At 35.5% G+C, this 13,734-nt stretch overlaps 1 protein-coding gene across 1 annotated transcript in view; it reads right to left on the bottom strand.

The window, feature by feature from the left end:
• Positions 1–13,734, bottom strand: part of PTPRQ (protein tyrosine phosphatase receptor type Q) — a 191,694-nt gene that overhangs the window by 100,674 nt on the left and 77,286 nt on the right. The gene's annotated exons all lie outside the window — the stretch shown is intronic.

The following is a 13,734-nucleotide window of genomic DNA, read 5'->3' as shown; positions in this document are numbered from 1 at the left end:
AAAACTCAATGAATTTTATACTTACGTCTGTACATTTCATTGTATATAAAATAGTTTTCCATAAGTAAAAAAAAAAACATTAAAAAGGACCCACAAAAACATGAAAAAAACTTTCCCATAAGAATGCAGCAATAATATTCAAAATAAGTTATATATATTTATATAGAAATTTAAAATGCCAGACAAATACTTTCTAGTTATGTTTTACAAATTTAGGTGTTACTAGAAATGATCAGTTTTATTGTATTTCTGATATATCCATTCTAGAGAAGAAGCCTTACAGATTAGCCCAAGTATGTCAATAACTATTTTCAACTATCTTCTGGCACTTGTTTAATCTTCAGGCAAAATTCCTAATGGTACTTCTGAGAACAGCATTCTACCCAGCTTTCACACAGCAGGTCTTATACAGTGAACCATTCTCTATAAAAACATCCTAAATACAAAGTTAGTTTTAAATTTTAAGTCTAAACCTTAAAACTGTTAGATTTGTATATAACAAATATTAATGTAGCTGTATTTAAAAAATTACAAACAGGATTTTGGTTTTTGAAATGTTTTTTTAATGTTTTATCTATTTATGAGAGAGAGGGAGAGAGACAGAGAGAGAGATAGAGGGAGACAGCGTGAGCAGGGGAGGGTCAGAGAGAGAGGGAGACACAGAATCCAAAGCAGGCTCCAGGCTCTGAGCTAGCTGTCAGCACAGAGCCCGACATGGGGCTCAAACCCACTAACCATGAGATCATGACCTGAGCTGAAGTTGGATGCTCAACCGACTGAGCCACCCAGGTGCCCCAGGATCTTTGTTTTTAAAAAGTTCTATCTAAAGTAGGCTAATTTAGGCGTGCCTGGATGGCTCAGTTGGTTAAACATCGGACTTCAGCTCAGATCATGATCTCACAGCTCATGGGTTTGAGCCCCACATCAGACTCTGTGCTGACAGCTCAGAGTCTGGAGACTGCTGTAGATTCTGTGTCTCCCTCTCTCCTTCTCCCCTGCTCACTCTGTGTGTGTGTGTGTGTGTGTGTGTGTGTGTCTCAAAAATAAACATTAAAGGAATTTTAAGCAGGGTAATTAATTACTAACAAACCAGAAAATTAGGCTACTGATTTTTAATATATCTTTTAATTGTACAGATTTCATTACTGTGATCCATATGGAATAATACTTATTATCTTTCCAACATTGCAAATTGTTTTTAAGTAATAATTTTTCATAATAAGGTATCCAGAAACAGAACTAATGGGAGATTTATTTGAGGTTGCAGTGAATAGTGGGTGATGAAAATTCAAATTACAATGATACTAATATACTAAAAAGCATATTTCTTTACTTGAATTTTGAAAGTGTTTAATTATCTAGTGGCTTCTATTTATGTGTGCCTTATTTTATAAAATAGCTTCCTGACCAAAGTTATTTTTTTATATGCCATGAAACCTGTAACTGAAACTCATTAATTTGTGGTTAACAATAATTTGGACAACCTTCTCTTTGCTCAAAGCATTTTCTTTATATTCATACTGCATTATTTTAAAATTGAGTCTAAATGCAGTATTATTAATAAAAATTTGCCATCATTAAAAGTCATTTATTTTACTTTTCAGAGTTTTTACACCATTCCTAAGTGTTTTTCCCTGACGCTTATAATCTCACAGAAACAACAGTCACATTCCTGAAGCTTTCCAGGAACACGGTTACTAGAGATAAAGAAAGAACGTTTTTGCATGTACACACACACACACACACACACACACACACACACACACACATCCTTAATTTACTTAAAAAGGAAAGTAAAGGAGAATAAGAAAAAAAATGGAGTGCAAGGGAGAGGAGGTTGATATGTAAAGGCTGTTATGAAAAGTACCAGCTACAGCTGCATAGGACGGGAATGGAAAAGAGAGTAATAAGATATGCCCCAGTTCTTAAATAAGTTAATAAAAATGCTGCTTGAAGAACAGCTGTCTTTAGCTGGAACAGGAATGAAGAAAAGGGTGGATGCCTGAGTATACTTAATGAAAGGTATTAGAGCATCAATGGGGTCAAGGAAAATTAAGCAGAGTAACTCAAATTCATTTTTTACCAATGGAGTTACATTTAACAGACCTTTTAAAATTATAATTTAGAATCTGATACCTAAGACAATTTCATAACAGCCACATGACACCTTTGGAACTTATCCAGGATAAAAAATGCGGTACGTGACTAGGAACTCAGAATGGCTTCAGTATTTTACGCAGTATTTTTAGTATTACAGTATTTTGATACTATAGATAAGCACATATTTGATGATAGAAATTTAGTTTTTCTAAACTTTAAATCCATATTTGGACAAAAGTATGTATACAGTTACATCATAAATATATCTGCACAAATTAATAAGAAAATTCATATGATGGGCCTAATTTTCCCTAATTCATAAAAATTCTATTTAGATACTGTAAAATAATGGAAGAAAACTATTCTAATTCCAGTAAGTGCAAATGATTCGTTGAATTCCTAAGGTAAGGGAGGCATTATCATATAGTAGGAGCAATTCTGGATTAGTGGGAGTTCTGCTAATAATTCGTCCTGGCTCACTTAGGAGACACTTAACCTGTGTGCTTCATTTCCCATGTCTGTCAAATGAGATGACTGAATGAGGTTATCTCTGAGAGCCAATGAAAATAATAAGTTATATAATTCTAAATTTTAAAAGCACAAGAAATAAATATGTTTATTATAGTCTTCCCAGTAGTCCCTAGCATTCTACTTCATATGTATTAAATAACTTAATCTTGAGTAGATGAATAAAAAGGGAACCACACATGATGTTAAGCATCATGTTCAGAATTTTTGCCGTAAGCATCTTTTTTTGCAAGCATCTTTGCTGAATAACTAACAGGCTGTAAGGCACTTCTGCCATAGAAGATAAAATCATGAAAAATAAAAGAGGGACATTCATTAAAAAGGACGTAATGAAACATTAAAAATGAATGACAAAATTTGAAACACTATTGCAAATACTAAATATTTGAATACCTTCAAAATGCATAGTGTAGATTCATGGCAATACTGCACAAATAACTGATTTTATTTTTTGGATTGTACCTAAACACTTGTCATCAAGATTTTTCATTCATAGTGTTATACAGTTTTTTGCTTATTGATTCATCTTTTTTTTCAGCATCTCATTTTTTTTTTTTTTTGCTACAATTTCCTCCTTCATTAAAGGATGTCTTAGTTTCTAAACACTGGGACGCATATTTGTGAGCTTTGTACTGCATGGTGAAAGCCCTCCACATTGTTGTTTGTTCTTGGCATTTTGTCACATGTCCATTGATGTTCCAAAGTTCTACGGGAAATGTGGATTCAAAACTCTGTGCCATCGTTATATGTGTGCTGGCTAAGATTTATATAATATAAGAATGGGAGAAGTACATCAACAGAAAAATGAAACCAAACAGTCAAGCAGCTGATGAAACCAACTGTCAAACCAAACTGTCAACTGGTTATTTTTATCTTTTTCAGAAAAATTCTCTGGCACCTGGGTGGCTCAGTCGGTTAAATGTCCGACTTCAGCTCAGGTCGTGATCTCACGGTTCGTGGGTTCGAGCCCCGTGTCAGGCTTTCTGTGCTGACAGCTAGCTCAGAGCCTGGAGCCTGTTTTGGATTCTGTAGCTCCCTCTCTCTCTGACCCTCCCCTTCTCACCCTGTCTATCTGTCTGTCTCTCTCTCTCAGAAATAAATAAATAATAATAATAAACATTAAAAAAAGAAATAAAAATTCCTTATAGGGTATAAAATTGTGGTGAAAATGTTCACAGCAAAGATACCCCATGTATGAACTTCTGCTTTGAAGAAGTTGGAATAGATGTATTATCCCTACTCTTTCTACTAATGCAATTAAACCCACAGACATTAAATATAATGCAAACATAAGAAGACTCTGAAAGATGGAGAGAAGGCAGAGCAACTAGGGAAATCAGGACTCAGGAAACAATACAGTGGTGAGTTCTCTGAATTTTCTTTTTGCCTCATATATCTCAGAACCCAGCAATCTGAAATGTCAAGAGCTCAGGCCAAGAAAGCCCTAGTAAAAGCATGCTCTCTGTAGTCAAAACACAGTGTAGCCTTGGGGCGCCTTGGTGGCTCAGTCGGCTAAGTGTCTGATTTCGGCTCAGGTCATGATCTCACGGTTTGTGGATTTGAACCCCACGTTGGGCTCTGTGCTGACAGCCTGGAGCCTGCTTCGAGTTCTGTGTCTCCCTTTCTCTTTGCCCCTCCCCTGCTAACTCTCTCTCTCTCAAAAATGAATAAACATTTAAAAAGAGTGTAACCCAGTAAGACAAAAACTTATAGAGAAGAACAGCTCTACCTAAAAACCATAGAAGAAAACTGTGGTCCCATTCCCTCCCATGACAGGAAAGGTCAAATGGGTAACCTAGTCTTCTGTCCTCATTAGGCAGTAATGAGGCACCCCAACCATCTTTGATAGGGTGACATCAGAGAAAGCCAAATAAGGAGCTAGACCTTCTACCTTTTCCAGAAGTAACAAGACTCCTTCACCATGTCAATGGATAACCATGTAGAGAGCAGTAATGAGGGACTCCTACCTTCCCCAGCTAAGGCCGAGAGGTCTCCTCAATGGAGGAGTCAGCAGAGGGTTAAGGGGGAACTTGGAATCCTACCCCCATTTGCCAGTGATGGAGAGGTGCCCTTCCTTTCCCCTCCAGAGTGGATCAAAGAAAATCATTACAAATTTAATGTCCTTAAGAGTTATAAGGCTATTCACATTATTTATTCCACATTAGGTGAGCTGTGGTAGTTATGCCTTTTGAAGAATGAATTTGTTTCATCTAAGGTATAAAATTTTTGTGTATAAAGCTGTTGGTATCATTTCCTTATTATCCTTTAGATGTTGGCAGTATCTGAAGTGGTTTCTTTCCTAAATATTCATAATTTGTGTCTTCATTTGTCAGGGTTGTCAATTTTAACTTCTCAAATAACCGGCTCTTTATTTCCCTGATTTTTCCTACTTTTTTACTATTTTTTATTTCCCTGTTTTCTGCTCTTATTTTTATTATTCTCTTTCTTCTTTCAGCATGCTTTTTCTTTTCCTAGGCTGTAGTGGAGGGGAGGGTGACCTTAGATGATTGATCTGAGATGTTTCTTCTTTTCCAATGTATGCATTTAATGCTATACGTTTCCCTTTCTTCACTGATTTAACTGTGTCCCACACATTTTGACATATTGTATTTTCATTTTATATCAATTTAATATGTTTTAGTTTATAATATTTTTTATTTCTTTATTTCTCTTGAGATTTCCTTTTTGAAAAATGGATTATTTAGAAGTACCACTTTCTGCAACTGGTTTGATATCACATTTCAGCTCTACTTTTGCATCCTGAAAGCACTTAAACATAATTTTAAATCTCCCCAAAAAGAGATCTTCAGGCCCCGAGAGTTTCACTGGAGAACTCTACCAAATGTTTAAGGAAGAATTAGTACCAATTCTATACAACCTCTTTCAGAAATTAGAAGAGATTCATATGATGAAACTAGTGTTACTCTGATATTGCAACTACACAAGTGAGACCCCCCAAAACTATAAACCAATATCTCTTATGAATACAGATGCAAAAAGCCTTAACAAAATATTAACACCTAGAAATCAGTAATATATAAAAAGTAATACACCATGATCAAGTGAGGTTGATTCCAAAGACCAAAGGCGTGTTCAATATTAGAAAATCAGTCAATATAATCCATCATATTAATACACTAAAGAGGAAAATCATATAAACATATCAATCAAAATGACAAAATTATAGGAAATGGTTGTTAGAGGCTTAGGATGGGGGGAGGAGCAAGATGGGTGGGCAAGACTTGGGCGAGGCTGAACAAAGGTAATAAAAGGGATTATTCTCATGAAAATGTTCTCTCTATTTTGATTACACTTACATAAATATGGTGGTTGTGATAATATATTATAGTTTTATAAGACTATTAAACCCCCCATTGGGAGAAACTGCATGAACGGAACACAGGATTTCTCTGAATTGCTTTCTATAACTGCATGTGAATCTACAATGATCTCAAAATAAAAAAGTTTAATTAAAAAAATATACTCCAGAAGACACACCTTTCCTAGATATTTTACCATATAATTGTCTAGAACTAATTTTGTAACTGTAAGTTTCTACTTATGGTTCCTGATGTGTGCATATTGAATGTTTACTGTGTGCTTATCACTCTTCTAGAACTATATATTGATTGATTAGTTGATTCATTCAATCTTTCATAATATATTTATTGTGTTTCTCTGTACTTCAGACACATTTCTGGGCATTTCTTTGAAAAACCCCTGTCTTAATGGAACATGCATTGTAATGAGGACAGATCTGTAGACAATACTATATACAACACAGAAATGTAAAGCAGATAAAGAGGATGGAAAAATCTAGCAGAGAAGAGGTTCAATGATAAATAAGTCATATATTCTTTAAGAGGTGGGATTTGATGATAAATTTCAAAAGATAAAGGAGGATATAATACATAACTAAGGGAAGAGAATGGTGGGTTAAAAAGGACCCTATGGGCCATTAAGACGACTATGGATCTTATTTGTGACTCGGAAGGCTCAGTAACTATGTGATGAGCAAATTCTTCTTCTAAAAATTACTGCAGTCTTTTAGGACAATGGTCAAAAACAATCAGCTATTTTTAGAGTTACTTATGTTGCTTCCTACTTTAAAGTTAGCAGAGCTCTCATTTTTCCATGATATTATATTCAAGCCTCTGCTACAAATATGCAAAACCAAAAACAAATTAAGGCTCACTAAGTTATTTATTCAACCTCCCCTCCTATACTCTTTCCAATACAATGCTCCTCCCTCTATCAGGCTTTCACCTCGGCCTGACCCCTTATATTCCATTCCTTTATTCCACTGTGTATTTTCTCTTGGTGCAGTTTGGAAATCGTATTTACTTTCCTCTCTCTATTAACCTCACTATTTCCATGAATAGTGATTGTGCCATAGGCTGGTTAACCATGAGTATCCATAATCTTCAATTCTCCCTACTATTCATTTAGCTCAACTAAAATGAAGACTGTTCTTTGACATGTACTATGACATTTTCTCACAACACACTGAAGAAAACAAAAAAAGAATATTTCAAAAATTTGGCTATTTTATTGATCTATATCAGACAATCTATGTAAACACTGGTGTAATTGTCTATGAAATTCAAGGTTCAAGACCATATCATAATTTCTCATTAGGTTACTGAGTCTAAGCTTCTCCTATATAGAAATTCTGAAGCTACCAATAAGCAACATCTAATTCATATTCCACTTCTTCAACATAGTTTTCAATACAATCTATTTCTCTTGAATTCCCATATGATTCAATCTTCAATCCACAAAATTGACTAACATTAATATAGTTTTGTATTTAACTGCTTTATATGTATTGGGTATGTCTTTACAATAATGGTAGAGTTATTTAGATGCACACAGCAGAGATCACTGATGCTATCTGGGATTCAAACTTGGTTCTTGAACCCCAAACACAAAGCGTGCACATGGTAAGCATTAAGTAAGTATGCATTGGTCAAAATTCCACACTACAAGTGTAAAAGATACTTCTCACCTGACGTTCACTTTTAAAAAAGTATTATATTTAATACTTAAGTCTATGTGAGAGATATTTTGTAAAACACTTGAATTTCAATTAGAGTAGCAATGCTAATAGCTATTTCTTTCTGATGTGTGACAGGCAACTATAATAGCTTTTACGCTTTCAGCAATTACTGGCTGGTAAGTAGAACGTGTCAATTCACTTGCTTAAGAACAAACAGGATCATGCAATTTTCCTACATGCTTGACTTCTCATCTCAACTGAGGAGACAGATAAGGAGAGCAGTGTCAGTGGGATGCAGACAAAGGAAAAAGCGAACTTTTGAATTAGTGCATTAATTTATAACCCCAAGGAATACTTTTACCACCCACATTCAGCCTACTAAATAGTATTTGAGAATGGTGTGAATTCCAAAAAATGACATAAATATTTTATTTTTTCAAAAAGCTGGTAAATGGAGATCAAATTTAGTCATAATCACAGTTAGCCCGGTCTCCGCACTGCCAGAGAGGTCCACAAAATAGGGATTCAAATAAAATGCATAACAGATACATTTCCTAAATAATTCTTAGGGAAATAGTGGTCAGGGCTTTGTAGAAGAGAAATGAGAATTAACATATATAGATATAAAAAAGTATTATATTTAATACTTAGGTCTTAAGTACTTAAGTAAATACTTAAGATATAAAAAGTATTATATGCAGATTATAATATAAGATATTAAGTCTTAAGTACTCAAGTAAATACTTAAGATATAAAAAAGTTTTATATTTAATACCTAACACATATAGATATAAAAAGTATTATATTTAATACTTAAGTCTATGTGAGAGATATTTTGTAAAACACTTGAATTTTAATTAGAGTATAATTGACAAATATATATAAATATATGTGTACATGTTGTAATAATTATATTAATAGATAATGTATTAAATATATAAACATATAGATAGATAGTTTACCATATTTTTTTTCAAATAACCAAGAGTAGAAGAAAAAAACAGGGAAATCAAACACATTCAATAATATTGCACCATTAATATATTTGCTAGCTCAGTGGACTTGCAGTAATCCCTACACGTACCTGATACCTCTTATTGGACAAAAACTAATAAAGAAATCACTGCCGAAATTAGCACTCCTAAAAACCACAAATGTGTATTTTACTTTCCCTCAATTAGTTTTGGGCATCCAAGTTTTCTCTTTTGATTCTAAATTACTGAACTTGAAGAACTTTGTATAAACACAAACTGTAAAATTGTCTTCCAGAAAAAAAGTTTTAAAAACTCAATATTAAATCACCACATTTATTAAGATTTGAAAATAATATGGATAAGTGCATGCATTTTGAGCTAATATGAGATTCTAAGAGTTCAGTCCTGTGTGCACATGAACTTGCTAAAATATCTTTATTGGTACATGTGATATATTTTCACATAAAATGCTGTTTAAAGTACCAAGTTTGGGGCCTTCATCTATATTTGCCCTATTCCTAACATGTTTTTTTTTTTTTAATGTTTTATTTTTATTTCTAGGAGGGAGAGAGAGAGAGATAGACAGACAGCGTGAGCAGGGGAGGGTCAGAGAGAGAGGGAGTCACAGACTGAAACAGGCTCCAGGCTCTGAGCTGGCAGTCAGCACAGAGCCCGACGCGGGGCTCGAACCCACGAACCGCGAGATCATGACCTAAGCGAAAGTCGGACGCTTAACCGACTAAGCCACCCAGGCGCCCCTCCTAACATGTTTGACTGTGACAATGGTAGCAGCTTAGAGACCAAACACTAATTTTCTCATAAATTCAGTCATTACGATGCATGTTTAACTGTGCCCAAATATGACCAAGTTTACACTGAGAAAAATACCCAATAATCCCTGGAAGGAATGTTAAGGTCAGACACCAGGCAGTAAGAGAGTGAGCCAAATTTGATTTTACTTTACGTCAAAAATAAGTACAGAGTCAGTGACTCAGAGCTGACTATACACCGTGACTAATCTTAGACCACTATAAATTAGAAGTCTGCAACAGCTATAAAACTGTTTCCATTCTGAACAATGAATCTCCAGTTCTCACTAATGTCTCATCAACAAACAATTCATGTGAACCCAGATAAAAGCATTTACCTAACAAATATTGTAATCAGAAATATAATTACATCCTAGACCTGAAACTTAATTTTAAAGGCAAAAAAGTATTTAATTTTGAAGTACCAATTAATACTTATGTCTCATATGACTGATTCTCCTTAATTAAAAATACTTCTACACTTGCCTGGGAGAAAATATCTATAGTTCTGCCTGATAGAAATGTGAAAATAATATTTTGCAATGGAATAAAAACCCTTATGGAAAATTATAAATTTCAAAAGAAAACAATTCATTTCTTTCTTCTACAAACATGTGAGTGCCTGTAGTTCCCAGGGTATCTGCTAGGAACTGTAAGTAAAACAAAGACAAATAAGACATAGACCCTGCAAGCAAAAAATTCACAAAGGAATAGAGCCTGTCTCCAATTTCTGCCTGTTTTATGCACATATCTTGTTTACATACAGATTTGTTGTGAGTCTTACTTTCCAAATTCTGATTTCATAGGTTTGGAGTAGGGCCTCAGGGATATAAATTCTGATGGAGGGATTTAGAAGTCTAACGTTTGAGAAACATTTCAGTACTAAGGGAGAGCATAGCACAATATGTATGTCTAACATTGGCCTAATTCATTGATTTAGATTCTCTTCAACTTTCACCCCTGTTGTCTTTTAACCCTGAGGTAAGATCCAATCCAAATCCTTAATTAAATGTTTTCTTTCACAAAGACCTGTGCCTTAAGTTCACGTGGCTCTATATCAAACGCATATCATTACTTTGATTATGTGTCTCAGTTCTACTAACTGAACTTCTGCTTTGTTCCTATGATAAAGCAGTCATCCTGAGTGTCCAGGGACTCAATTAATGAGTCTTCTGTCTTGTCTTCAGAGTCTTTTCAACTTCTCATTTATCTCAAGATTATCGTCCTTTTTTTCCATCCAGTTCTCTAAGACTCTGCTCCTGTCTAATAATCAAGACTGTTTTACCTGATGCTACACAACCTGATGCAGACCATCTGCCTGGATTTGAACATATTTTCTTCTGTCAGATTCTGCATAGCGATGGTCTGCCAGCCCACTTACTGGGGAAATACCTATCACTCCTTTTGGACGTCTTTGACACTGCCTGTCCTCGCTGCTGCATATCACCAGCCATCAGAGTTCATGGGTAACCTATGCTAGTACTTCCCATAATTTACAGGGCATCAGATCACCAAGAGAGATGCCTGAGAGTAAGGTTTTTGGGCATTATGTTTTGAGCTATGATTCAGCAAGTCTGGGGTGAAGTCCAGGAATCTGCGGCTTTAAAGGTTGACATGTCATTGAAGAATTTAAAACACACACACACACACACATACACACACACACACACACACACACTTAAATTGGGCTTTTAAGAATGGACACAATTATGTGTGACAGAGAAAAGGAAAAGGACAATATAACTATCGGAAGTAAAGCAATTTGATGGTGAGAAAGTGTTGAGTATGTTTAAAAAAGAAAATCTATTATTAGTGCATACCAAGTAGCAAGTGCATACATAGTTAAGTGTTCTTTTAATTGAACACATGAAACCCAATGTACCGAAAAAAATGAAATTTGCTAGAGGCATAAGCTACATGAGGAAATGTAGTGGAGGGGCATAAGAATGAAAACCTAGGGGCACCTGGGTGGCTCAGTAAGTTAGGCCTCTGACTTCGGTTCAGGTCATGAACTCGCAGTTCATGGGTTCAAGCCCCGCATTGGGCTCTGTGCTGACAGCTCAGAGCCTGGAGCCTTGCTTCAGATTCTGTCTCCCTTTCTCTGTGTTCCTTCCCTGCTCACACACTCTCTCTCTCAAAAATAGATAAACATTAAAAAAAAGAATGAAAACCTAGACAGAAGCCAGATTCTAACTGGTGATAAATTCTGGGGTGCATTTTCTAGACAAGAATGAGTAAAACATTTGGAGGATTCTGAGCCATCTCCTATACCCTATCCTTTTCATTCTTTTCTCTATGTTTCAAATACACAAATCTGCATGTCTCACTTTTACCCTCAGATAACGAACTTCAACTGCCAACACATAAATGCTCTTAACTGTGTATTAGAAACAATTCAATCAAAATAAGTGGATAGGAAGAAAAGACGGATGGACAGGCTGGATGAGTGTGTAAGGCTGGTGGGTGGTAAGGCTACTTTAGGATATTATTACAGGAAGTGACAAGAGTCTGATGTAAAATGGGGCAGTCACATCGGAGAACCATGGAAGCAACTGACTTGATAAGATATAATCATATGTAGGAAAACTGGGAGAAAGAATCACATAAAAATATGAGGCTTGGTGTCCAAAGGATTACAAAGTACAGGTACAGAAAGGGAGAAGAGAAGAGTTCATGTAGCATAAATTCCATTGTGCAGATATTTGAGATTGATATACCAACCAGTTCCTCAGCTGAAATTTTCTAACAATTTGTGTGTGTGTGTGTGTGTGTGTGTGTGTATGTGAGAGAGAGAGAGAGAGAGAGAATGAAATTCAGGAAAAAGTAGATTGAATTGATGGAGTAACGTTCTACAGGAGATATGATACTGAAACAAAAAATAAGCAGCTAGATTCCTGAAAAGAAGGCAATAACATCCCTGAGAGAGGATATCTTGAGAGCATAAATAAAGATATGAGTAAATTTGAAGGAGGGCAAGTCAGTATCATTGATATTATTAGTAAAAAATCAGATCAAATATAGATGATAGTGTGGGTAGATTATGTTCAGAATGAGAGCAGAATTCTCCTATGGAAAATTGATACAGTGTAAACCAAACAAGTTGATATAGAAGATCATGGGGCAGCTGGGAGAGTTAGAAAAGGTGAAGTTATAGCTGGAAAAGGTAATCCATTTCTGTTTGTTATAGCCCTATTCATCATCCAACATCTGGTGGAAACAGTGGAATCCTCTCAGAGTGGGGAAACTCTAGAAGATGGGTCACAATGGCATGGTTTGAGGTACAAGGAGCAAAAGCTAGGTGTTGCTGAAAAGCACCTATTCAGAACAAAGTCTGAAGAAGTGTTGCCTTGGAAGGACGGTAAGGAAAAGAGGCTGAATCAGGATGTGGGAACCAGGGAGAAGGCGGAACCATGTCTTGAAATTCTGTGGTTTACCACCTCAAGGATAGAGAAGTGGAATAAAATTGGGTGATGCTGATTTCAAAAGGAGGAAGGAATTAAAAGATGTTTCCAAAATAATGTATCTGGACGTGCCAGAAGTAAACAATTATGCCATTACCCACAGCCCCTGTAAGGAGGACTTCCAGGAAAGTATCAGACTTACTTTGATATGAGCAGGTATAACACTGGAGAAGATAGAAGGAGAAAGGAGATTATAAAGTAGGTCAGACCACTGTTAGAGAGGGTCAGAGTTTTCTTCTTTGCAGACTAGAGCTTAGTGATTTGATATTTTCATTCAAATGCTATACAAGATACGGGCCGACGTATAGGAAAAGTGATAAAAGAGAGTTTGACACTGCAGCTACGGAATTCAGGGAAGCATCTAGAATTCCATAAAATCTACTGTATAAAAAAGATAAATAGCAAAACATTTACATGTTTACTCCATATTTTAATTTATGATAAAGAATAATTCAATAAATTCACAGTTTGGATAACAAGAAACATATTTGTGGAAACACAGTAGAGCAGATTCTCCCTCCTTCCTCCCCCCTTTTAATCTCCCAGTGTTGTTGAGAGGGGTCAATGTACTACATAACCAGTATTTGTAACACGTGTCATAAAAATGTATGTGTTACATTTTTAAATATTTCTTTCATATATTTAGATAAGTGTGCTATAAAGAAAAATACCGTATGAATTCATTCATATGTGGAATTTAAGAAACTAAACAGATGAACATAAGGGGAAAAAGGAGAGAGAGAGGCAACCCAGCAAACCATAAAACAGACTCATAACTGTAGAGAACAAACTGAGGGTTACTGTAGGGAAGGGGAGTAGGATGATGGGTGAAATAGGTGATAGGGATTAAGGAGGGCACTTGT

The sequence above is a fragment of the Hyaena hyaena genome, unplaced genomic scaffold (genome assembly GCF_003009895.1).
Source record: "Hyaena hyaena isolate Hyena2069 unplaced genomic scaffold, ASM300989v1 scaffold_99, whole genome shotgun sequence".
In the NCBI taxonomy this organism is placed as follows: Eukaryota; Metazoa; Chordata; class Mammalia; order Carnivora; family Hyaenidae; genus Hyaena; species Hyaena hyaena.
Note: the sequence above shows the minus strand (reverse complement) of the source record. Positions and strands in the feature narration are given on the sequence as shown.